We start from the raw sequence: 27,490 nt of genomic DNA, 5'->3' as shown, positions 1-27,490 counted from the left end.
ATTAATTTGGAATGGAGGCTTATTGATTGGCAATGGAGTCTTATTAGCAATGGACTCTTACTTATTGGCAATGGAGTTTATATATTGGCAATGGAGTCTAATAAGCAGTGGAGTCCTATTTATTAGCAATGGAGGTTTATTTTATAGCAATGGAGTCTGATTTATTGGCAATGGAGTCTAATGAGCAGTGGGGTCTTATCTATTAGCAATTAAGTCTAATTGGCAATGTAATCTTATTGATTGGCAATGGAGTTTTATTACTTAGCAATGGAGTCTTATTAATTAGGAATGGATTCTAATGCATTATCAATGGGGTCCTATTAATTGGCAAAGGAGTCCAATTTATTGGAAAAGGAGTCCTATTTATTGCCAATGGAGTCTCCATTCTTGGCAATGGAATCTAATTAGCAATGGTGTCTTATTAATTAAGAATGGAGTCTTATTTATTGGCAATGGCATATTATTGGTAATGGAGTTCCATTTATTGTCAATGGAGCCTTACATATTATTGGCAATGGAATCTTATTTGTTGGCAATGGAGTCTTAGTTATTAGCAGAGAAGATATATTTATTATCAATGTAGAATTAATTATTGCCAATATATTCTTAAGTATTAGCAATGGAGTCTTATTTAGTGGCAATGGAGTCTTATTAATTGGCAATGGAGTCTTATTACTGGCCATGGAGTCTTAATAATTGGCAATGGAGCCTTAATGATTAGCAATATAGTATTATGTACTAGGACTGGAGTCTAAATAGCAGTGTACTCTTACTTACGGGTAATGGAGTCCTATTTATTGGCAATGGATTCTTATTTATTAGCACTGGGTTCTTAGTTATTACCAATAGATTCTTATGTATTACCAGTGTCTTCTTAATTGTTAGTATTGGAGCCTACTTAGCAATGGAGTCTTATTTATTAGCAATGGAGTCTTATTTATTAGCAATGGAGTCTTATTTATTAGGCATGGATTCTAATTTATTAGCAATGGAGTCTTATTTATCAGCAATGGAGTCTTATGTATTGGCAGTGGTGTCTTATTGGTTGGCAGTGGAGTCTTATTTCTTAACAATGTAGTCTTAGTTATTAGCAATGGAGTCTTATTTATAGGCAATTGAGTTATTTAATAGCAATGGAGTCTGATTTATTAGCAATATTATCTTATTTATTGGTAGTAGAGTCTAATTAGCAGTCGAGTCCTATTTATTGTCAATGGAGTCTTAGTTATTGTCAATGGAGTCTTAGTTATTGTCAATGGAGTCTTAGTTATTGTCAATGGAGTCTTAGTTATTGTCAATGGAGTCTTAGTTATTGTCAATGGAGTCTTAGTTATTGGCAATGGAGTCTTAGTTATTGGCAATGGAGTCTTAGTTATTGGCAATGGAGTCTTAGTTATTGGCAATGGAGTCTTAGTTATTGGCAATGGAGTCTTAGTTATTGGCAATGGAGTCTTAGTTATTGGCAATGGAGTCTTAGTTATTGGCAATGGAGTCTTAGTTATTGGCAATGGTGTTTCATTTATTAGCAATGGTGTTTCATTTATTAGCAATGGAGTCTTATTAATTAGCAACAGACTTTTATTTATTGTCAATGGAGTCTTAGTTACTGGCAGTAGAGTCTTATTTATGAGCAATAGAGTCTTATTTATTGGCAATGGATTCTTATGTATTATCAATGGAGTCTTAATTATTGGCAATGGAGTCTTATTTATTAGCAATGGATTCTTGTATTATTTATTATCAATGAGGTCCTATTAATTGGCCAGGGAGTCTTATTTATTGGACAATGAGTCCTATTTATTGGCAATGGAGTCTTATATATTATCAACAGAGACTTATTTATTAGCAATGGAGTCTTATTAATAATCAATGGATTCTTACTAATTAGGAATGGATTCTCATTTATTGGCAGTGGCATATTATTAGCAATGGAGTGTTAATTATTGGCAATGGAGTCTAATGTACTACATGTAGAGCCTTATTTATTAGCAATTTACTCTTATTTACTGGATATAGACTCTTATTTATTAGCAATTGAGTTTTATTTATGGGCACTGGTGTCTTATTTATTGGCAATGAAGACTTATTATAAATGGACTCATATGTATTATCAATGGGCTCCTATTAATTGGCAATGGAGTCTTATTTGTAGGCAATGGAGTCTTACTAATTAGGAATGGAGTCTTATTTATTGGCAATGGCATATTATTGGCAATGGAGTCTTAATTAGTGGCAATGGAGTCTTATTAATTATCAATGGGGTCTTACTAATTAGCAATGGATTGTTATTTACTGGCAATGGAGTTCTATTTATTGGCAAAGGAATTGGAGTCTTATTTAGTGGCAATGGAGTCTTATTTATTAGCAATATATTCATATTTACTGAATATAGAGTTTTGTTTAATGGATATGGATACTCTTTTACTGGCAATGGCTGATTATTTATTGGCAATGCAGTCTTACTAATTAGCACTGGATTCTTATGTACTAGCAATGGAGTCGTATTTATTAGCAACGGAGTATTCATTATTAATGTAATTCTATTTATTGGCAATGGAGTCTTAATTATTGTCAGTGGAGACATATATTGGCAATGGAGTCTTAGTTATTGGCAATGGAGTCTTAGTTATTGGCAATGGAGTCTTAGTTATTGGCAATGGAGTCTTATGTATTATCAATGGGGTCCTATTTATTGGCAATGGAGTCTTATGTATTATCAATGGGGTCCTATTTATTGGCCACGGAGTCTGACTTCTGATTGGCCACGGAGTCTGACTTCTGATTGGCCACGGAGTCTGACTTCTGATTGGCCACGGAGTCTGACTTCTGATTGGCCACGGAGTCTGACTTCTGATTGGCCACGGAGTCTGACTTCTGATTGGCCACGGAGTCTGACTTCTGATTGGCCACGGAGTCTGACTTCTGATTGGCCACGGAGTCTGACTTCTGATTGGCCACGGAGTCTGACTTCTGATTGGCCACGGAGTCTGACTTCTGATTGGCCACGGAGTCTGACTTCTGATTGGCCACGGAGTCTGACTTCTGATTGGCCACGGAGTCTGACTTCTGATTGGCCACGGAGTCTGACTTCTGATTGGCCACGGAGTCTGACTTCTGATTGGCCACGGAGTCTGACTTCTGATTGGCCACGGAGTCTGACTTCTGATTGGCCACGGAGTCTGACTTCTGATTGGCCACGGAGTCTGACTTCTGATTGGCCACGGAGTCTGACTTCTGATTGGCCACGGAGTCTGACTTCTGATTGGCCACGGAGTCTGACTTATGATTGGCCACGGAGTCTGACTTATGATTGGCCACGGAGTCTGACTTATGATTGGCCACGGAGTCTGACTTCTGATTGGCCACGGAGTCTGACTTAGATATTGGCTATGGAGACTCAATTATAGGCAATGGTGTCCTATTTATTAGCAGTGGCGTCTAATTAGCAATAGAGTCTTATTTATCGGCAATGGAGTCTTATTAATTAGGAATGGAGTCTTAATTATTAGCGATGCATTCTAATTAGCAATGGAGTCTTATTTATTGGCAATGGAGTCTTATTTTTTGTAGACGGAGTCATATATTTATTTTCGATAGAGTCTTATTTGTTATTAATGGAGTCTTAATTTTTGGCAATGGAGTCTAATTTAGTAGCAATGGAGTCTAATAAGGAATAGAGTCTGATTGATTGGCAATGGAGTCTGATTGATTGGCAATGGAGTCTTAGTTATTGGCAATGGAGTCTTAGTTATTGGCAATGGAGTCTTAGTTATTGGCAATGGAGTCTTAGTTATTGGCAATGGAGTCTTATTTATTATCACTGGAGTCTTATTTATTATCACTGGAGTCTTATTTATTATCACTGGAGTCTTATTTATTATCACTGGAGTCTTATTTATTATCACTGGAGTCTTAATTACTAGCAATGCAATCTAATGTATTGGCAATGGAGTCATATTAATTTGGAATGGAGGCTTATTGATTGGCAATGGAGTCTTATTAGCAATGGACTCTTACTTATTGGCAATGGAGTTTATATATTGGCAATGGAGTCTAATAAGCAGTGGAGTCCTATTTATTAGCAATGGAGGTTTATTTTATAGCAATGGAGTCTGATTTATTGGCAATGGAGTCTAATGAGCAGTGGGGTCTTATCTATTAGCAATTAAGTCTAATTGGCAATGTAATCTTATTGATTGGCAATGGAGTTTTATTACTTAGCAATGGAGTCTTATTAATTAGGAATGGATTCTAATGCATTATCAATGGGGTCCTATTAATTGGCAAAGGAGTCCAATTTATTGGAAAAGGAGTCCTATTTATTGCCAATGGAGTCTCCATTCTTGGCAATGGAATCTAATTAGCAATGGTGTCTTATTAATTAAGAATGGAGTCTTATTTATTGGCAATGGCATATTATTGGTAATGGAGTTCCATTTATTGTCAATGGAGCCTTACATATTATTGGCAATGGAATCTTATTTGTTGGCAATGGAGTCTTAGTTATTAGCAGAGAAGATATATTTATTATCAATGTAGAATTAATTATTGCCAATATATTCTTAAGTATTAGCAATGGAGTCTTATTTAGTGGCAATGGAGTCTTATTAATTGGCAATGGAGTCTTATTACTGGCCATGGAGTCTTAATAATTGGCAATGGAGCCTTAATGATTAGCAATATAGTATTATGTACTAGGACTGGAGTCTAAATAGCAGTGTACTCTTACTTACGGGTAATGGAGTCCTATTTATTGGCAATGGATTCTTATTTATTAGCACTGGGTTCTTAGTTATTACCAATAGATTCTTATGTATTACCAGTGTCTTCTTAATTGTTAGTATTGGAGCCTACTTAGCAATGGAGTCTTATTTATTAGCAATGGAGTCTTATTTATTAGCAATGGAGTCTTATTTATTAGCAATGGAGTCTTATTTATTAGCAATGGAGTCTTATTTATTAGCAATGGAGTCTTATTTATTAGGCATGGATTCTAATTTATTAGCAATGGAGTCTTATTTATCAGCAATGGAGTCTTATGTATTGGCAGTGGTGTCTTATTGGTTGGCAGTGGAGTCTTATTTCTTAACAATGTAGTCTTAGTTATTAGCAATGGAGTCTTATTTATAGGCAATTGAGTTATTTAATAGCAATGGAGTCTGATTTATTAGCAATATTATCTTATTTATTGGTAGTAGAGTCTAATTAGCAGTCGAGTCCTATTTATTGTCAATGGAGTCTTAGTTATTGTCAATGGAGTCTTAGTTATTGTCAATGGAGTCTTAGTTATTGGCAATGGAGTCTTAGTTATTGGCAATGGAGTCTTAGTTATTGGCAATGGAGTCTTAGTTATTAGCAATGGTGTTTCATTTATTAGCAATGGAGTCTTATTAATTAGCAACAGACTTTTATTTATTGTCAATGGAGTCTTAGTTACTGGCAGTAGAGTCTTATTTATGAGCAATAGAGTCTTATTTATTGGCAATGGATTCTTATGTATTATCAATGGAGTCTTAATTATTGGCAATGGAGTCTTATTTATTAGCAATGGATTCTTGTATTATTTATTATCAATGAGGTCCTATTAATTGGCCAGGGAGTCTTATTTATTGGACAATGAGTCCTATTTATTGGCAATGGAGTCTTATATATTATCAACAGAGACTTATTTATTAGCAATGGAGTCTTATTAATAATCAATGGATTCTTACTAATTAGGAATGGATTCTCATTTATTGGCAGTGGCATATTATTAGCAATGGAGTGTTAATTATTGGCAATGGAGTCTTATTAATTAGCAGAGGAGACATATTTATTAACATTGTAGTCTTAATTATTGGCAATATATTCCTAAGTATTAGTAATGGAGTCTTAGTTATTTTCGATAGAGTCTTATTTGTTATTAATGGAGTCTTAATTTTTGGCAATCAAGTCTAATTTAGTAGCAATGGAGTCTAATAAGCAACAGGGTCTGATTGATTGTCAATGGAGTCTTAGTTATTAGCAATGGAGTCTTAGTTATTAGCAATGGAGTCTTAGTTATTAGCAATGGAGTCTAATTAGCCATGGACTATTATTAATTGGCAATGCAGCCTTATTTATTACACATGGAGTCTGATTTATTGTCAATGGAGTCTTAGTTATTGGCAATGGAGTCTTAGTTATTTGCTATGCAGTCCTACTTATTAGTAATGGAGTCTTATTTATCAGTAATGCAGTCTTAATTATTAGCAGTGGAGTCCTATTGATTGGTCTATTAATCTATTAATCTTTTAATAGAGTCTATTTAGCAATGGAATATTATATATATAGGCCATGGAGTCTGATTTATTGGTAAGGAAGTCTAATTAATAATGGAGTCCCATTATTGGGCAATGGAGTCCCATTATTGGGCAATGGAGTCCCATTATTGGGCAATGGACTCCCATTATTGGGCAATGGACTCCCATTATTGGGCAATGGAGTCCCATTATTGGGCAATGGACTCCCATTATTGGGCAATGGACTCCCATTATTGGGCAATGGACTCCCATTGATAGGCAATGGAGCCTTAGTTTCAGTCACTGGAGCCTTAGTTTCTATCAATGGAGCCTTAGTTTTTATCAATGGAGCCTTAGTTTTTATCAATGGAGCCTTAGTTTTTATCAATGGAGCCTTAGTTTTTATCAATGGAGCCTTAGTTTTTATCAATGGAGCCTTAGTTTTTATCAATGGAGCCTTAGTTATTGGCCTTAGTTTTTATGAATGGAGCCTTAATTATTGTCAATGGAGCCTTAATTATTGTCAATGGAGCCTTAATTATTGGCTAATAATTGATTAATTCCCAATGGCAAGTTATTAGTGCTTAATAGCATTAATGTACCCTGGACTATTAGTGTTAATGGAGCATTATTAAGTAGCAATAGGCCATTGTGATGATGGAGATAGATGATCCTACCTCACACAATGGGGTCCAGCAGCCAATGGGACGGTCCAGCAGCCAATGGGACGGTCCAGCAGCCAATGGGACGGTCCTTCAGCCAATGGGACGATCCGGCGGCCAATGGGACGGTCCGGCGGCCAATGGGACGGTCCGGCAGCCAATGGGACGGTCCGGCAGCCAATGGGACGGTCCGGCAGCCAATGGGACGGTCCAGCAGCCAATGGGACGGTCCAGCAGCCAATGGGACGGTCCAGCAGCCAATGGGATGATCCTGCAATAGGAACAACAGGATGGATATGGGGTTATATGGGGTCTCTATAGGGGTCCTATGGGGTCCAATTGGGGCCTATGGGGTCTCTATGGGGTCCTATGGGGTTCAAATGAGTTCCTATGGGGTCCAATTGGGGCCTATGGGGTCTCTATGGGGTCTCTATGGGGTCTCTATGGGGTCTCTATGGGGTCCAATTGAGGCTTATGGGGTCTCTATGGGGTCCCTGTGGGGTCCCTATGGGGTCCAATTGGGGTCCAATTGGGGCCTATGGGGTCCTATTGGGGTTCAAATGGGTCCTATAGGGTGTCTATGGGTTCCTATGGGGTCCTATGGGGCTCTATGGGGTCTCTATAGGGTCCTAGGGGTCTCTATGGGTTCCTATGGGGTCTCTATGGGGTCTCTATGGGGTCCAATTGGGGCCTATGGGGTCTCTATGGGGTTTAAATGAGTCCCTATGGGGTCTCTATGGGGTCCTATAGGGTTCAAATGGGGCCTATGGGGTCTCTATGGGGTCCTATGGGGTCCTATGGGGTTCAAATGGGTCCTATAGGGCGTCTATGGGGTCTCTATGGGGTCTCTATGGGGTTCAATTGGGGCCTATGGGGTCTCTATGGGGTTTAAATGAGTCCCTATGAGTCTCTATGGGGTCTCTATGGGGTCTAATTGGGGCCTATGGGGTCCTATGGGGTTTAAATGGGGTCCTATGGGGTTTAAATGGGGTCCCTATGGGGTCTCTATGGGGTCCTATGGGGACTCTATGGGGTCCAATTGGGGCCTATGGGGACTCTATGGGGTCCAATTGGGGCCTATGGGGTCTCTATGGGGTCTTTATGGGTCCCTATGGGGTCCAATTGAGACTTATGGGGTCTCTATGGGGTCCTATTGGGGCCTATGGGGTCCTATGGAATTCAAATGGGTCCTATAGGGCGTCTATGGGGTCTCTATGGGGTCTCTATGGGGTCTCTATGGGGTCCTATGGGGTCCTATGGGGTTCAAATGGGTTCTATGGGGTCTCTATAGGTCTCTATAGGTCTCTATAGGTCTCTATAGGTCTCTATAGGTCTCTATAGGTCTCCATGGGGTCCAATTGGGGCCTATAGGGTGTTTATGGGGTCTCTATGGGGTCCCTATGGGGTCCAATTGAGGCTTATAAGGTTTCTATGGGGTCTCTGTGGGGTCCTATGGGGTCTCTATGGGGTCCAATTGAGGCTTATGGGGTCCTATGGGGTGTCTATGGGGTCCTATGGGGTTCAAATAGGTATCTATGGGGTCCCTATGGGTCTCTATGGGGTCTCTATGGGGTCTAATTGGGTTCTCTATGGGGCTCTATGGTCTCTATGGGGTCCAACTGGGTTCTATGGGGTGTCAGTGCGGTCCTATGGGGTTCAAATGGGGCCTATGGGGTCTCTATGGGGTCCAATTGGGGCCTATGGGGTCTCTATGGGGTCTCTATGGGGTCCTATGGGGTTCAAATGGGGTCCTATGGGGTCTCTATGGGGTTCAAATGGGGCCTATGGGGTCTCTATGGGGTCAAATTGAGGCTTATGGGGTCTCTATGGGGTCTCTATGGGTCCTATGGGGTCTCTATGGGGTCAATAATGCCAATATATAAGACTCCATTGCCTATAAATAAGACTCCATTGCCAATAATGGGTGGCTATGGGGGCCTATAGGGGGCTATGGGGGATAATGGGGGGGCTATGGGGTTCACATGGGGCCTATGGGGTTCAAATAGGTCCTATGGGGTCTCTATGGGGTCCTATCGGGTTCAAATGGGTCCCTATGGGGTCTCTATGGGGCTCTATGGGGTCTCTATGGGGTTCAAATGGGGCTCTATGGTCTCTATGGGGTCCCTATGGGGTTCAAATGGGGCCTATGGGGTCTCTATGGGGTCTCTATGGGGTCCTTATGGGGTTCAAATGGGGCCTATGGGGTCTCTATGGGGCTCTATGGTCTCTATGGGGTCTCTATGGATCCTATAGGGTCTCTATGGGGTCCAATTGGGGCCTATGGGGCATCTATGGGGTCCTATCAGGTTCAAATGGGGTCCTATGGGGCTCTATGGGGTGTCTATGGGGTCATATGGGGTTCAAATGGGTCTCTATGGGGTCTCTATGGGGTCCTATGGGGTTCAAATGGGGCCTATGGGGTCCTGTGGGGTTCAAACGGAGCCTATGGGGGCCTATGTGGTTCAAATGGGACTTATGGGGTCCTATGGGGTTCCAATGGGTCCCTATGGGGCTCTATGGGGTCCCTATGGGGTCCTATGGGGTCTCTATGGGGTTCTATGGGGTTCAAATGGGTCCCTATGGGTCTCTATGGGGCTCTATGGTCTCTATGGGGTCCTATGGGGTTCAAATGGGTCTCTATGGGGTCCTATGGGGTCTCTATGGGGTCCAATTGGGGCCTATGGGGCATCTATGGGGTCCTATCGGGTTCAAATGGGGTCCTATGGGGCTCTATGGGGTGTCTATGGGGTCATATGGGGTTCAAATGGGTCTCTATGGGGTTCAAATGGGTCCCTATGGGGTCTCTATGGGGTTCAAATGGGTCCCTATGGGTCTCTATGGGGCCTCTATGGGGCTCTATGGTCTCTATGGGGTCCTATGGGGTTCAAATGGGTCCCTATGGGGTCCTATGGGGTTCAAATGGGGTCCTATGGGTCTCTATGGGGGCCAATTCGGGCCTATGGGGTCTCTATGGGGTCCAATTGAGGCTTATGGAGTCTCTATGGGGTCCCTAGGGTGTCTCTATGGGATCCTATGGGGTTTAAATGGGGTCTCTATAGGGTCCTATGGGGTCCCTATGGGGTCCAATTGGGGCCTATGGGGTCTCTATGGGGTTCAAATGGGTCCTATAGGGTCCTATAGGGTCCTATGGGGTCTCTATGGGGTCCAGTTGGGGCCTATGGGGTCTCTATGGGGCTCTATGGTCCCCATGGGGTCCAATTGGGGCCTATGGGGTCTCTATGGGTTTCAAATGGGTCTCTATGGGTCCTATGGGGTCCCTATGGGGCTCTATGGGGTGTCTATGGGGTCCAATTGGGGCCTATGGGGTCTCTATGGGTTTCAAATGGGTCTCTATGGGGTCTCTATGGGGTCCAATTGAGGCTTATGGGGTCTCTATGGGGTTCTATGGGGTTCAAATGGGTCCCTATGGGGTCCTATGGGGATCTATGGGGTGTCTATGGGGTCATATGGGGTTCAAATGGGTCGCTATGGTGTCTCTATGGGGTTCAAATGGGGCCTATGGGGTCTCTATGGGGTCCTGTGGGGTTCAAACGGAGCCTATGGGGTCCTATGTGGTTCAAATGGGACTTATGGGGTCCTATGGGGTCTCTATGGGTCTTATGGGGTCCCTATGGGGTCCTATGGGGTTCAAATGGGTCCCTATGGGTCTCTATGGGGCCTCTATGGGGCTCTATGGTCTCTATGGGGTCCTATGGGGTTCAAATGGGTCCCTTTGGGGTCCTATGGGGTCCCTATGGGGTCCCTATAGGGTCCTATGGGTCTCTATGGGGTCCAATTGGGGCCTATGGGGTCTCTATGGGGTCCAATTGAAGCCTATGGGGTCCCATGGGGTTCAAATGGGGTCTCTATAGGGTCCTATGGGGTCTCTATGGGGTCCAATTGGGGCCTATGGGGTCTCTATGGGGTCCTATGGGGTCCAATTGGGGCCTATGGGGTCCTATGGGGTTCAAATGGGTCTCTATGGGGCCTATGGGGCTCTATGGTCTCTATGGGTCCTATGGGTTCTCTATGGGGTCAATAATGCCAATCAATAAGACTCCATAGCCAATACATAAGACTCCATAGGCAATAATGGGTGGCTATGGGGGCCTATAGGGGGCTATGGGGTTCACATGGGGCCTATGGGGTTCAAATGGGTCCTATGGGGTCTCTATGGGGTCCTATCGGGTTCAAATGGGTCCCTATGGGGTCCTATGGGGCTCTATGGGTTGTCTATGGGGTCATATGGGGTTCAAATGGGTCTCTATGGGGTCCTATGGGGTTCAAATGGGGCCTATGGGGTCTCTATGGGGTCCTATGGGGTTCAAATGGGGCCTATGGGGTCCTATGGGGTTCAAATGTGGCCTATGGGGTCCTAATGGGGATCAAATGGGTCCAATAGGGCGTCTATGGGGTCTCTATGGGGTTTAAATGAATTTCTATGGGGTCCCTATGGGGTCCAATTGGGGCCTATGGTGTCTCTATGGGGTCCAATTGGGGCCTATGGGATTCAAATGGGGCCTATGGGGTCTCTATGGGGTCTGTATGGGGTCCAATTGGGGCCTATGGGGCATCTATGGGGTCTCTATGGAGTCCTATGGGGTCCCTATGGGGTCCTATGGGGCTCTATGGGGTGTCTATGGGGTCCTATGGGGTTCAAGTGTGGCCTACGGGGTCCTATGGGGTCTCTATGGGGTCCTATGGGGTTCAAATGGGTCCTATGGGGTCCTATGGGGTTTAAATGGGGTCTCTATGGGGTCCTATGGGGTTTAAATGGGGTCTCTATGGGGTCCAATTGAAGCCTATAGGGTCTCTATGGGTCCCTATGGGGTCTCTATAGGGTCCTATGGGGTTCAAATGGGTCTTATGGGGCCTATGGGGTCTCTATGGGGCTCTATGTTCTCTATGGGGTCTCTATAGGTCTCCAGGGGTCTCTGTGGGTTCCTATGGGGTTTAAGTGGTGGCTCTATGGGTCCTATGTGGTCTCTATAGGGTCCTATGGGGTCGTATAGGGCGTCTATGGGTTCCTATAGGGCGTCTATGGGGTCTCTATTGGGTCTCTATGGGGTCCAATTGAAGCCTATGGGGTCCCATGGGGTTCAAATGGGTCCTATGGGATCCTATGGGGTTTAAATGGGGTCTCTATAGGGTCCTATGGGGTTCAAATGGGTCTTATGGGGCTCTATGGTCTCTATGGGGTCTCTATGGGTCCTATGGGGTCCAATTGGGGCCTATGGGGCATCTATGGGGTCCTATCGGGTTCAAATGGGGTCCTATGGGGCTCTATGGGGTCTCTATGGGGTCCTATGGGGTTCCAATGGGTCTTATGGGGTCCCTATGGGGTCCTTTCGGGTTCAAATGGGTCCCTATGGGGTCCCTATGGGGCTCTATGGGGGCCAATGGGGGCCTATGGGGTCCTATGGGGTTCAAATGGGTCCTATATGGCGTCTATGGGGTCTCTATGGGGTCTCTATGGGGTCCAATTGAGGCTTATGGGGTATCTATGGGGTCCTATGGGGTCTCTATGGGGTCCAATTGGGGCCTATGGGGTTTAAATGGGTCCTATAGGGCGTCTATGGGGTCTCTATGGGGTCCTATGGGGTTCAAATGGGTCTCTATGGGATCCCTATGTGGTCCTATGGGGTCTCTATGGGTTTCAAATGGGTCTCTATGGGTCCTATGGGGTCACTATGAGGTCCCTATGGGGTTCAAATGGGTCTCTATGGGGTCCCTATGGGGTTCAAATGGGTCTCTATGGGGTCCCTATGGGGCTCTATGGTCCCTATGGGGTCCAATTGGGGCCTATGGGGTCTCTATGGGTTTCAAATGGGTCTCTATGGGTCCTATGGGGTCCCTATGGGGCTCTATGGGGTCCCTATGGGGTCCAATTGGGGCCTATGGGGTCCTATGTGGTTTAAATGGGGTCCCTATGGGGTCCTATGGGGTTCAAATGGGTCTTATGGGGCCTATGGGGTCTCTATGTTCTCTATGGGGTCTCTATAGGTCTCCAGGGGTCTCTGTGGGTTCCTATGGGTTCCTATGGGGTTTAAGTGGGGGCTCTATGGGGTCCTATGGGGTCCTATTGGGGCCTATGGGGTCCTATAGGGCGTCTATGGGGTCCCTATGGGGTCTCTATGGGCTCCAATTGGGGCCTATGGGGCATCTATGGGGTCCTATCGGGTTCAAATGGGTCCCTATGGGGTCCCTATGGGGTCCAATTGGGGCCTATGGGATCCTATGGGGTTTAAATGGGGTCTCTATAGGGTCCTATGGGGTCTCTATGGGGTCCAATTGAGGCTTATGGGGTCTCTATGGGGTCTCTATGGGGTCTCTATGGGGTCCTATGGGGTTCAAATGTGGCCTATGGGGTCTCTATGGGATCCTATGGGGTTCAAATGGGGTCCTATGGGGTCTCTATGGGTTTCAAATGGGTCCCTATGGGTCCTATGGGGTCCCTATGGGTCCTATGGGGTTCAAATGGGGCCTATGGGGTTCAAATGGGGTCTCTATGGGGTGCTATGGGGTTCAAATGGGTCCCTATGGGGTCCCTATGGGGTCCAATTGGGGCCTATGGGATCCTATGGGGTTTAAATGGGGTCTCTATGGGGTCCAATTGAGGCTTATGGGGTCTCTATGGGGTCCTATGGGGTTCAAATGTGGCCTATGGGGTCTCTATGGGGTTCAAATGGGTCCCTATGGGGTCCTATGGGGCTTAAATGGGGTCCCTATAGGGTCCTATGGGGTCTCTATGGGGTCCCTATGGGGTCCAATTGGGGCCTATGGGGTCTCTATGGGGTCCAATTGGGGCCTATGGGATTCAAATGGGGCCTATGGGGTCTCTATGGGGTCGGTATGGGGTCCAATTGGGGCCTATGGGGCATCTATGGGGTCTCTATGGGGTCCTATGGGGTCCCTATGGGGTCCTATGGGGCTCTATGGGGTCTCTATGGGGTCCTATGGGGTTCAAATGGGTCCTATGGGGTCCTATGGGGTTTAAATGGGGTCTCTATGGGGTCCAATTGAAGCCTATAGGGTCTCTATGGGTCCCTATGGGGTCTCTATAGGGTCCTATGGGGTTCAAATGGGTCTTATGGGGCCTATGGGGTCTCTATGGGGCTCTATGTTCTCTATGGGGTCTCTATAGGTCTCCAGGGGTCTCTGTGGGTTCCTATGGGGTTTAAGTGGGGGCTCTATGGGTCCTATGTGGTCTCTATAGGGTCCTATGGGGTCGTATAGGGCGTCTATGGGTTCCTATAGGGCGTCTATGGGGTCTCTATTGGGTCTCTATGGGGTCCAATTGAAGCCTATGGGGTCCCATGGGGTTCAAATGGGTCCTATGGGATCCTATGGGGTTTAAATGGGGTCTCTATAGGGTCCTATGGGGTTCAAATGGGTCTTATGGGGCTCTATGGTCTCTATGGGGTCTCTATGGGTCCTATGGGGTCCAATTGGGGCCTATGGGGCATCTATGGGGTCCTATCGGGTTCAAATGGGGTCCTATGGGGCTCTATGGGGTCTCTATGGGGTCCTATGGGGTTCCAATGGGTCTTATGGGGTCCCTATGGGGTCCTTTCGGGTTCAAATGGGTCCCTATGGGGTCCCTATGGGGCTCTATGGGGGCCAATGGGGGCCTATGGGGTCCTATGGGGTTCAAATGGGTCCTATATGGCGTCTATGGGGTCTCTATGGGGTCCAATTGAGGCTTATGGGGTATCTATGGGGTCCTATGGGGTCTCTATGGGGTCCAATTGGGGCCTATGGGGTTTAAATGGGTCCTATAGGGCGTCTATGGGGTCTCTATGGGGTCCTATGGGGTTCAAATGGGTCTCTATGGGATCCCTATGTGGTCCTATGGGGTCTCTATGGGTTTCAAATGGGTCTCTATGGGTCCTATGGGGTCACTATGAGGTCCCTATGGGGTTCAAATGGGTCTCTATGGGGTCCCTATGGGGTTCAAATGGGTCTCTATGGGGTCCCTATGGGGCTCTATGGTCCCTATGGGGTCCAATTGGGGCCTATGGGGTCTCTATGGGTTTCAAATGGGTCTCTATGGGTCCTATGGGGTCCCTATGGGGCTCTATGGGGTCCAATTGGGGCCTATGGGGTCCTATGTGGTTTAAATGGGGTCCCTATAGGGTCCTATGGGGTCCTATGGGGTTCAAATGGGTCTTATGGGGCCTATGGGGTCTCTATGTTCTCTATGGGGTCTCTATAGGTCTCCAGGGGTCTCTGTGGGTTCCTATGGGTTCCTATGGGGTTTAAGTGGGGGCTCTATGGGGTCCTATGGGGTCCTATTGGGGCCTATGGGGTCCTATAGGGTGTCTATGGGTTCCTATGGGGTCTCTATGGGGTCCTATTGGGTCCTATTGGGTCTCTATGGGGTCCAATTGAAGCCTATGGGGTCCCATGGGGTTCAAATGGGTCCTATGGGGTCCCTATGGGGTCCCTATGGGGTCCAATTGGGGCCTATGGGATCCTATGGGGTTTAAATGGGGTCTCTATAGGGTCCTATGGGGTCTCTATGGGGTCCAATTGAGGCTTATGGGGTCTCTATGGGGTCTCTATGGGGTCCTATGGGGTTCAAATGTGGCCTATGGGGTCTCTATGGGATCCTATGGGGTTCAAATGGGGTCCTATGGGGTCTCTATGGGTTTCAAATGGGTCCCTATGGGTCCTATGGGGTCCCTATGGGTCCTATGGGGTTCAAATGGGGCCTATGGGGTTCAAATGGGGTCTCTATGGGGTGCTATGGGGTTCAAATGGGTCCCTATGGGGTCCCTATGGGGTCCAATTGGGGCCTATGGGATCCTATGGGGTTTAAATGGGGTCTCTATGGGGTCCAATTGAGGCTTATGGGGTCTCTATGGGGTCCTATGGGGTTCAAATGTGGCCTATGGGGTCTCTATGGGGTTCAAATGGGTCCCTATGGGGTCCTATGGGGCTTAAATGGGGTCCCTATAGGGTCCTATGGGGTCTCTATGGGGTCCCTATGGGGTCCAATTGGGGCCTATGGTGTCTCTATGGGGTCCAATTGGGGCCTATGGGATTCAAATGGGGCCTATGGGGTCTCTATGGGGTCGGTATGGGGTCCAATTGGGGCCTATGGGGCATCTATGGGGTCTCTATGGGGTCCTATGGGGTACCTATGGGGTCCTATGGGGCTCTATGGGGTGTCTATGGGGTCCTATGGGGTTCAAGTGTGGCCTACGGGGTCCTATGGGGTCTCTATGGGGTCCTATGGGGTTCAAATGGGTCCTATGGGGTCCTATGGGGTTTAAATGGGGTCTCTATGGGGTCCAATTGAAGCCTATAGGGTCTCTATGGGTCCCTATGGGGTCTCTATGGGGTTCAAATGGGGCCTATGGGGTCCTATGGGGTTCAAATGGGGCCTGTGGGGTTTCTATGGGGCTCTATTGGGGTCCTATGGGGTCCCTATGTATCCCTATGGGTCCCCATGTCTCCCCCTCTCTCCCTTCCAGCCCATTTTAATGCTCCCAGGTTGGGGTGGAGCCGGGATCAGCCTCAGCTGCTGCTGGGAATTGAGGCCAGCTGGGATGGACAGCGGGTATAGGGGGTATGGGGGTATAGACAGTAATGGGGGGTATAGAGAGTAATGGGGGGCTATGGGGGGCAATGGGGGGCTATAGCGGTCTATGGGGGGCTATAGGGGATAATGGGGTGGTGGGGGGCTATAGAAGGCTATAGAAAGTAATGGGGGCCGATGGGGGCTATAGAAAGTAATGGGGGGCTATAGAAGGTAATGGGGGGCTATGGGGGATAATGGGGGGCTATGGGGGCTATAGGGGATAATGGGGTTATGGAAGGCTATAAGGGGCTATGGGGAATAATGGGGAGCTATGGGGGTCTATGGGGGGCTATGGGGTGCAATGGGAAGCCATAGGGGGCTATGGGGGGCTATGGGGTGATGGGGAGCTATAGGGGGCTATGGAGGGCTATAGGGGGCTATGGGGGGTAATGGGGGGCTATAGAAAGTAATGGGGGGCTATGGGGGGCTATGGGGGGTAATGGGGGGCTATAGAAAGTAATGGGGGGTATGGGGGGCTATAGAATGTAATGGAGGGCTATGGGGGGCTAGAAAATGTAATGGGGGGCTATGGAGGCTATGGGGGGTATAGGGAGCAATGGGGGGCAATGGGGGGCTATAGCGAGGCTATGGGGGGTAATGGGGGGCTATAGAAAGTAATGGGGGGCTATGGGGGATAATGGGGTGATGGGGGGCTATAGGGGGCTATGGAAGGCTATAGAAAGTAATGGGGGGTTATAGGGGGCTATAGAATGTAACGGGAGGCTTTGGGGGGCTATGGGGGACTATAGGGATAATGGGGTGATGGGGGGCTATAGGGGACTATAGGGGACTATGGGGGATAATGGGGGGCTATGGGGTGATGGGGGGCTATAGCGGGGCTATGGGGGCAATGGGGGGCTATAGAAAGTAATGGGGGGCTATGGCGGCCTATAGGGGGCTATGGAAGGCTATGGGGGGCTATAGGGGGCAATGGGGTGATGGGAGGCTATAGGGGGCTATAGGGGGCTATGGGGTGCTACAGGGGGCAATAGGGGTCTATAGGGGTCTATAGAGAGCAATGGGGGGCTATAGGGGGCTATGGGGGGCTATGGGAGGCTATAGGGTGATGGGGGCTATGGGGGGCAATGGGGGGCTATAGAAAGCAATGGGGGGCTATAGAAGGCTATGGGGTGATGGGGGGCTATAGGGGGCTATGGGAGGCTATAGGGCTTAATGTGGGGCTATGGGGGGCTATGGGGGGCTATAGGGGATAATGGGGTGATGGGGGGCTATGGGGGGCTATAGGGGGCTATGGGGGGCTGTAGGGGACTATGGGGGGCAATGGGGGGCAATAGGGGGCAATAGGGGGCAATAGGGGGCAATAGGGGGCAATAGAAAGCTATGGGGGGCTATGGGGGCTATAGAAGGCAATGGGGGGCTATGGGGGGCTATGGGGGGGCTATAGGGGGTAATGGGGGGCTATAGGGAATAATGGGGGGCTATGGGGCTATAGGGGGCTATGGGGGGTAATGGGGGGCTATAGAAAGTAATGGGGGGTAATGGGGGCTATGGGGGGTATAGGGGGTAATGGGGGCTATGGGGGGTATAGGGGGTAATGGGGGCTATGGGGGGTATAGGGGGCTATGGGGGGCTATAGAAAGTAATGGGGGCTATAGAAAGTAATGGGCGGCTATGGGGGGCAATAGGGGCCCATAGGAAGCAATGGGGGGCTATAGGGGTCTATGGGGGGATATGGGGGGATATGGGGGGCTATCGGGGTGCTATAGGGGGCTATGGGGGATAATGGGGGGCTATGGGGTGATGGGGGGCAATGGGGGGCTATGGGGGGCTATAGAAAGTAATGGGGGGCTATGGGGGGCTATAGGGGATAATGGGGTGATAGGGGGCTATAGAAAGTAATGGGGGGCAATGGGAGGCTATAGGGGGCTATGGGGGGCTATGGGGGGCTATAGAAAGTAATGGGGGGCTATAGGGAGCTATGGGGGGTAATGGGGGGCTATAGAAAGTAATGGGGGGTTATAAGGGGCTATGGAAAGCTATGGGGGGTTATAAGGGGCTATGGGAGGCTATAGGGCATAATGGGGGGCTATGGGGAACTATAGAAAGTAATGGGGGGCTATGAGGGGCAATGGGGGGCTATGGGGGACTATGGGGGGTATGGGGGGCAATGGGGAGCTATAGGGGGATATAGGGGGCAATAGGGGATAATGGGGTGATGGGGGGCTATAGGGAATAATGGGGGGCTATAGGGGGCTATGGGAGGCTATGGGGGGCTATGGGGGGTATAGAAGGGTATAGGGGGCTATAGGGGATAATGGGGTGATGGGGGGCTATAGGGGGCAATGGGGGGCTATGGGGGATAATGGGCCTATGGGGGCTATAGAAAGTAATGGGGGGCTATAGGGGGCTATAGGGGATAATGGGGTGATGGGGGGATATAGGGGGCTATGGGGGGCTATGAGGGCTATGTGGGGCAATGGGGGTATATGGGGGGCTATGGGGGTCTATAGAGGGCTATAGGGGGCAATGGGGGATAATAGGGGCTATAGGGGGCTATAGGGAGCAATAGGGCCCTATAGGAAGCAATGGGTGGCTGGGGGCTATGGGGGGTAATGGGGGCTATGGGGGGCTATAGAGGGCTATAGGGGGCTATGGGGGGCTATAAAGGGCTATGGGGGGGTATGGGGGGCTATAGGGGTCTATGGGGGTCTATGGGGGGCTATAGAAAGTAATGGGGAGCTATAGGGGGCTATAGGGGATAATGGGGGGCATATGCGAGGCTATAGGGGGCTATAGGGGCAAGGGGACCTATAGGGGGCAATGAAGGTCTATAGGGAGCTATAGGGGATAATGGGGTGATGGGGGGCTATGAAGGGCTATGAGGGGCTATAGGGGATAGTGGGATGATGGCGGGCTATGGAGGGCAATGGGGGCTATAGGGGGCTATGGGGGGCTATAGAAAGTAATGGGGGGCTATGGGGGGCTATAGGGGGCAATGGTGGACTATGGGGGACAATAGGGGGCTATAGGGGATAATGGAGTGATGGGGGGCAATAGGGGGCTATGGGGGGCTATAGGGTGATGGGGGGCTATAGGGGAGCTATAGGAAGCCACTATAGGTTTAATGGGCATGAAGCTCCGCCCCCTTCAAGTCTCATACGTGGGCGGGGCCTCGTATGCTAATGAGACACAAAGCCACGCCCCCAATAGGCTAGAGTCCAATGGGGCGGGGCCTCAGCATCGTATGGAGCCCATAGGGTTTAATGGGGCCCATAGAGTTTAATGGGGCCCATAGGATTTAATGGGGACAATAGGGTTTAATGGGGACCTGCAATACCCTCAATAGCCACAAGGTGGCGCTATAATGGAGCCCATAGGGTTTAATGGAGCCCATAGGGTATAATGGGGGCCTGCAATACTCTCAATAGCCACAAGGCGGCGCTATAATGGAGCCCATAGGGTTTAATGGGGCCCATAGGGTATAATGGGGGCCTGCAATACCATTAACAGCCACAAGGTGGCGCTATAATAGAGCTCATAGGGTTTAATGGGGCCCATAGGGTTTAATGGGGCCCATAGGGTTTAATGGGGTCTGCAGTCTCCAGTCTAAAGGGGCAGAGCCCCATATGCTAATGAGCCATGAAGCCACACCCCCGGTAGGCTGGAGTCCAAAGGGGCGGAGCCTCATTGCCGTATGCTAATGAGCTTATCCAAGGGGGCGGGACCTAGTTATTATATGCTAATGAGGACTGAAGCCCCGCCCCTTCCAGGCTTGAGCCACGCCCCCTCAAGAAGAAAGGGGCGGGGCCTTATCACCGTATGCTAATGAGGTGTGAAGCCACGCCCCCTCGAGCCTAAATGGGCGGGCCCTTATCATCGCATGCTAATGAGTTATGAAGCCACGCCCCCAAAGGGGCGGAGCCTCACTACTGTATGCTAATGAGACACAAAGCCACGCCCCCAATAGGCTTAAGTCCAATGGGGCGGGGCCTCAGAATCGTATGCAAATGAGGCATGAAGCTCCGCCCCATCTAGATACAAGTATCATTAGTGGGCGGGGCCTCATATGCTAATGAGGCTTGAAGCCACGCCCCCAATAGGCTTGAATCCAAAGGGGCGGAGCCTCAGTCTCATATGCTAATGAACCATGAAGCCACGCCCCCAATAGGCTGGAGTCCAAAGGGGCGGGGCCTCGTATGCTAATGAGGCACTAATCCACGCCCCTCCCTATACTTATAATGGGGGCCTGCAATACCATTAACAGCCACAAGGCGGCGCTATAATGGAGCCCATAGGGTTTAATGGGGACGATAGGGATTAATGGAGGCTGCAATACCATAAACAGCCACAAGGCGGCGCTATAAAGGAGCCCATAGGGTTTAATGGGGCCCATAGGATATAATGGGGGCCTGCAATACCATTAACAGCCACAAGGCGGCGCTATAATAGAGCTCATAGGGTTTAATGGGGCCCATAGGGTTTAATGGGGCCCATAGGGTTTAATGGGGTCTGCAGTCTCCAGTCTAAAGGGGCAGAGCCCCATATGCTAATGAGCCATGAAGCCACACCCCCGGTAGGCTGGAGTCCAAAGGGGCGGAGCCTCATTGCCGTATGCTAATGAGCTTATCCAAGGGGGCGGGACCTAGTTATTATATGCTAATGAGGACTGAAGCCCCGCCCCTTCCAGGCTTGAGCCACGCTCCCTCAAGTAGAAAGGGGCGGGGCCTTATCACCGTATGCTAATGAGGTGTGAAGCCACGCCCCCCCGAGCCTAAAGGGGCGGGGCCTTATCATCGTATGCTAATGAGTTATGAAGCCACGCCCCCAAAGGGGCGGAGCCTCACTACTGTATGCTAATGAGGCATGAAGCTACGCCCCCAATGGGCTTGTGCCTAAAGGGGCGGAGCCTCAGTATCGTATGCTAATGAGGCACGAAGCCACGCCTACTTACTATATGCTAATGAGCTAGGAATCCACGCCCACAATAGGCTCGAGTCCAAAGGGGCGGGGCCTCAGTGTCGTATGCTAATGAGGACTGAAGCCACACCCCCAAAGGGCCGGAGCTTGACTGCTCTAGGCTAATGAGGCATGAAGCTCCGCCCCCTTCAAGTCTCATACGTGGGCGGGGCCTCGTATGCTAATGAGACACAAAGCCACGCCCCCAATAGGCTTAAGTCCAATGGGGCGGGGCCTCAGAATCGTATGCAAATGAGGCATGAAGCTCCGCCCCATCTAGATACAAGTATCATTAGTGGGCGGGGCCTCATATGCTAATGAGGCATGAAGCCACGCCCCCAATAGGCTTGAATCCAAAGGGGCGGAGCCTCAGTCTCATATGCTAATGAACCATGAAGCCACGCCCCCAATAGGCTGGAGTCCAAAGGGGCGGGGCCTCGTATGCTAATGAGGCACTAAGCCACGCCCCTCCCTATACTTATAATGGGGGCCTGCAATACCATTAACAGCCACAAGGCGGCGCTATAATGGAGCCCATAGGGTTTAATGGGGCCCATAGAGTTTAATGGGGCCCATAGGGTTTAATGGGGACCATAGGGTTTAATGGGGACCTGCAATACCATCAATAGCCAAAAGGTGGCGCTATAATGGAGCCCATAGGGTTTAATGGGGCCCATAGGGTATAATGGGGGCCTGCAATACCATTAACAGCGACAAGGCGGCGCTATAATGGAGCCCATAGGGTTTAATGGGGCCCATAGTATATAATGGGGGCTGCAATACCATTAACAGCGACAAGGCGGCGCAATAATGGAGCCCATAGGGTTTAATCGGGACCATAGGGTTTAATGGGGCCCATAGGGTATAATGGGGGCCTGCAATACCATTAACAGCCACAAGGCGGCGCAATAATGGAGCCCATAGGGTTTAATCGGGACCATAGGGTTTTGGGAGCTGCAATACCATTAACAGCCACAAGGTGGCGCTATAATAGAGCTCATAGGGTTTAATGGGGCCCATAGGGTTTAATGGGGCCCATAGGGTTTAATGGGGTCTGCAGTCTCCAGTCTAAAGGGGCAGAGCCCCATATGCTAATGAGCCATGAAGCCACACCCCCGGTAGGCTGGAGTCCAAAGGGGCGGAGCCTCAGTCTCATATGCTAATGAACCATGAAGCCACGCCCCCAATAGGCTGGAGTCCAAAGGGGCGGGGCCTCGTATGCTAATGAGGCACTAAGCCACGCCCCTCCCTATACTTATAATGGGGGCCTGCAATACCATTAACAGCCACAAGGCGGCGCTATAATGGAGCCCATAGGGTTTAATGGAGCCCATAGGGTATAATGGGGGCCTGCAATACCATTAACAGCCACAAGGCGGCGCTATAATGGAGCCCATAGGGTTTAATGGGGCCCATAGGGTTTAATGGGAGCTTCAATACCCTCAGCGGCCACAAGGCGGCGCTATAATAGAGCCCATAGGGTTTAATGGGGCCCATAGGGTATAATGGGGGCCTGCAATACCATTAACAGCCACAAGGCGGCGCTATAATGGAGCCCATAGGGTTTAATGGGGCCCATAGGGTTTAATGGGGCCCATAGGGTTTAATGGGGTCTGCAGTCTCCAGTCTAAAGGGGCAGAGCCCCATATGCTAATGAGCCATGAAGCCACACCCCCGGTAGGCTGGAGTCCAAAGGGGCGGAGCCTCATTGCCGTATGCTAATGAGCTTATCCAAGGGGGCGGGACCTAGTTATTATATGCTAATGAGGACTGAAGCCCCGCCCCTTCCAGGCTTGAGCCACGCCCCCTCAAGAAGAAAGGGGCGGGGCCTTATCACCGTATGCTAATGAGGTGTGAAGTCACGCCCCCTCGAGCCTAAAGGGGCGGGGCCTTATCATCGTATGCTAATGAGTTATGAAGCCACGCCCCCAAAGGGGCGGAGCCTCACTACTGTATGCTAATGAGACACAAAGCCACGCCCCCAATAGGCTTAAGTCCAATGGGGCGGGGCCTCAGAATCGTATGCAAATGAGGCATGAAGCTCCGCCCCATCTAGATACAGGTATCATTAGTGGGCGGGGCCTCATATGCTAATGAGGCTTGAAGCCACGCCCCCAATAGGCTTGAATCCAAAGGGGCGGAGCCTCAGTCTCATATGCTAATGAACCATGAAGCCACGCCCCCAATAGGCTGGAGTCCAAAGGGGCGGGGCCTCGTATGCTAATGAGGCACTAAGCCACGCCCCTCCCTATACTTATAATGGGGGCCTGCAATACCATTAACAGCCACAAGGCGGCGCTATAATGGAGCCCATAGGGTTTAATGGAGCCCATAGGGTATAATGGGGGCCTGCAATACCATTAACAGCCACAAGGCGGCGCTATAATGGAGCCCATAGGGTTTAATGGGGCCCTTAAGGTTTAATGGGAGCTGCAATACCCTCAGCGGCCACAAGGCGGCGCTATAATAGAGCCCATAGGGTTTAATGGGGCCCATAGGGTATAATGGGGGCCTGCAATACCATTAACAGCCACAAGGCGGCGATATAATGGAGCCCATAGGGTATAATGGGGCCCATAGGGTATAATCGGGACCATAGGGTTTAATGGGAGCTGCAATACCCTCAGCGGCCACAAGGTGGCGCTATAATAGAGCCCATAGGGTTTAATGGGGCCCATAGGATATAATGGGGGCCTGCAATACCATTAACAGCCACAAGGCGGCGCTATAATGGAGTCCATAGGGTTTAATGGGGCCCATAGGGTTTAATGGGGCCCATAGGGTTTAATGGGGTCTGCAGTCTCCAGTCTAAAGGGGCAGAGCCCCATATGCTAATGAGCCATGAAGCCACGCCCCCAATAGGCTGGAGTCCAAAGGGGCGGGGCCTCGTATGCTAATGAGGCACTAAGCCACGCCCCTCCCTATACTTATAATGGGGGCCTGCAATACCATTAACAGCCACAAGGCGGCGCTATAATGGAGCCCATAGGGTATAATGGGGCCCATAGGGTATAATCGGGACCATAGGGTTTAATGGGAGCTGCAATACCCTCAGCGGCCACAAGGTGGCGCTATAATAGAGCCCATAGGGTTTAATGGGGCCCATAGGATATAATGGGGGCCTGCAATACCATTAACAGCCACAAGGCGGCGCTATAATGGAGTCCATAGGGTTTAATGGGGCCCATAGGGTTTAATGGGGCCCATAGGGTTTAATGGGGTCTGCAGTCTCCAGTCTAAAGGGGCAGAGCCCCATATGCTAATGAGCCATGAAGCCACACCCCCGGTAGGCTGGAGTCCAAAGGGGCGGAGCCTCATTGCCGTATGCTAATGAGCTTATCCAAGGGGGCGGGACCTAGTTATTATATGCTAATGAGGACTGAAGCCCCGCCCCTTCCAGGCTTGAGCCACGCTCCCTCAAGTAGAAAGGGGCGGGGCCTTATCACCGTATGCTAATGAGGTGTGAAGCCACGCCCCCTCGAGCCTAAAGGGGCGGGGCCTTATCATCGTATGCTAATGAGTTATGAAGCCACGCCCCCAAAGGGCGGAGCCTCACTACTGTATGCTAATGAGACACAAAGCCACGCCCCCAATAGGCTTAAGTCCAATGGGGCGGGGCCTCAGAATCGTATGCAAATGAGGCATGAAGCTCCGCCCCATCTAGATACAAGCATCATTAGTGGGCGGGGCCTCATATGCTAATGAGGCTTGAAGCCACGCCCCCAATAGGCTTGAATCCAAAGGGGCGGAGCCTCAGTCTCATATGCTAATGAACCATGAAGCCACGCCCCCAATAGGCTGGAGTCCAAAAGGGCGGGGCCTCGTATGCTAATGAGGCACTAAGCCACGCCCCTCCCTATACTTATAATGGGGGCCTGCAATACCATTAACAGCCACAAGGCGGCGCTATAATGGAGCCCATAGGGTTTAATGGAGCCCATAGGGTATAATGGGGGCCTGCAATACCATTAACAGCCACAAGGCGGCGCTATAATGGAGCCCATAGGGTTTAATGGGGCCCTTAAGGTTTAATGGGAGCTGCAATACCCTCAGCGGCCACAAGGCGGCGCTATAATAGAGCCCATAGGGTTTAATGGGGCCCATAGGGTATAATGGGGGCCTGCAATACCATTAACAGCCACAAGGCGGCGCTATAATGGAGCCCATAGGGTATAATGGGGCCCATAGGGTATAATCGGGACCATAGGGTTTAATGGGAGCTGCAATACCCTCAGCGGCCACAAGGTGGCGCTATAATAGAGCCCATAGGGTTTAATGGGGCCCATAGGATATAATGGGGGCCTGCAATACCATTAACAGCCACAAGGCGGCGCTATAATGGAGTCCATAGGGTTTAATGGGGCCCATAGGGTTTAATGGGGCCCATAGGGTTTAATGGGGTCTGCAGTCTCCAGTCTAAAGGGGCAGAGCCCCATATGCTAATGAGCCATGAAGCCACACCCCCGGTAGGCTGGAGTCCAAAGGGGCGGAGCCTCATTGCCGTATGCTAATGAGCTTATCCAAGGGGGCGGGACCTAGTTATTATATGCTAATGAGGACTGAAGCCCCGCCCCTTCCAGGCTTGAGCCACGCTCCCTCAAGTAGAAAGGGGCGGGGCCTTATCACCGTATGATAATGAGGTGTGAAGCCACGCCCCCTCGAGCCTAAAGGGGCGGGCCCTTATCAGCGTATGCTAATGAGTTATGAAGCCACGCCCCCAAAGGGCGGAGCCTCACTACTGTATGCTAATGAGACACAAAGCCACGCCCCCAATAGGCTTAAGTCCAATGGGGCGGGGCCTCAGAATCGTATGCAAATGAGGCATGAAGCTCCGCCCCATCTAGATACAAGTATCATTAGTGGGCGGGGCCTCATATGCTAATGAGGCTTGAAGCCACGCCCCCAATAGGCTTGAATCCAAAGGGGCGGAGCCTCAGTCTCATATGCTAATGAACCATGAAGCCACGCCCCCAATAGGCTGGAGTCCAAAGGGGCGGGGCCTCGTATGCTAATGAGGCACTAAGCCACGCCCCTCCCTATACTTATAATGGGGGCCTGCAATACCATTAACAGCCACAAGGCGGCGCTATAATGGAGCCCATAGGGTTTAATGGAGCCCATAGGGTATAATGGGGGCCTGCAATACCATTAACAGCCACAAGGCGGCGCTATAATGGAGCCCATAGGGTTTAATGGGGCCCTTAAGGTTTAATGGGAGATGCAATACCCTCAGCGGCCACAAGGCGGCGCTATAATAGAGCCCATAGGGTTTAATGGGGCCCATAGGGTATAATGGGGGCCTGCAATACCATTAACAGCCACAAGGCGGCGCTATAATGGAGCCCATAGGGTATAATGGGGCCCATAGGGTTTAATGGGAGCTGCAATACCCTCAGCGGCCACAAGGTGGCGCTATAATAGAGCCCATAGGGTTTAATGGGGCCCATAGGGTATAATGGGGGCCTGCAATACCATTAACAGCCACAAGGCGGCGCTATAATGGAGCCCATAGGGTATAATGGGGCCCATAGGGTATAATCGGGACCATAGGGCTTAATGGGAGCTGCAATACCCTCAGCGGCCACAAGGTGGCGCTATAATAGAGCCCATAGGGTTTAATGGGGCCCATAGGATATAATGGGGGCCTGCAATACCATTAACAGCCACAAGGCGGCGCTATAATGGAGCCCATAGGGTTTAATGGGGTCCATAGGGTTTAATGGGGACCATAGGGATTAATGGGGCCTGCAATACCATTAACAGCCACAAGGCGGCGCTATAATGGAGCCCATAGGGTATAATGGGGCCCATAGGGTATAATCGGGACCATAGGGCTTAATGGGAGCTGCAATACCCTCAGCGGCCACAAGGTGGCGCTATAATAGAGCCCATAGAGTTTAATGGGGCCCATAGGGTTTAATGGGGACCATAGGGTTTAATGGGGACCTGCAATACCATCAATAGCCAAAAGGTGGCGCTATAATGGAGCCCATAGGGTTTAATGGGGCCCATAGGGTATAATGGGGGCCTGCAATACCATTAACAGCGACAAGGCGGCGCTATAA

The 27,490-nt window shown here is 49.5% G+C and overlaps 1 protein-coding gene across 3 annotated transcripts in view; it reads right to left on the bottom strand.

Annotated features, from left to right (window-relative positions):
• Positions 1–27,490, bottom strand: part of LOC140252191 (uncharacterized) — a 98,810-nt gene that overhangs the window by 54,302 nt on the left and 17,018 nt on the right. For all 3 annotated transcript variants that reach the window (XR_011903564.1, XR_011903563.1, XM_072336561.1), the window contains one exon: positions 6,938–7,193. The gene's annotated coding sequence lies outside the window, so the exon portion shown is untranslated. The remainder of the gene's footprint in view (positions 1–6,937; positions 7,194–27,490) is intronic.

The sequence above is a fragment of the Excalfactoria chinensis genome, chromosome 4, assembly GCF_039878825.1.
Source record: "Excalfactoria chinensis isolate bCotChi1 chromosome 4, bCotChi1.hap2, whole genome shotgun sequence".
Taxonomy (NCBI): Eukaryota; Metazoa; Chordata; class Aves; order Galliformes; family Phasianidae; genus Excalfactoria; species Excalfactoria chinensis.
This window is presented reverse-complemented; position numbering and strand designations above follow the sequence as displayed.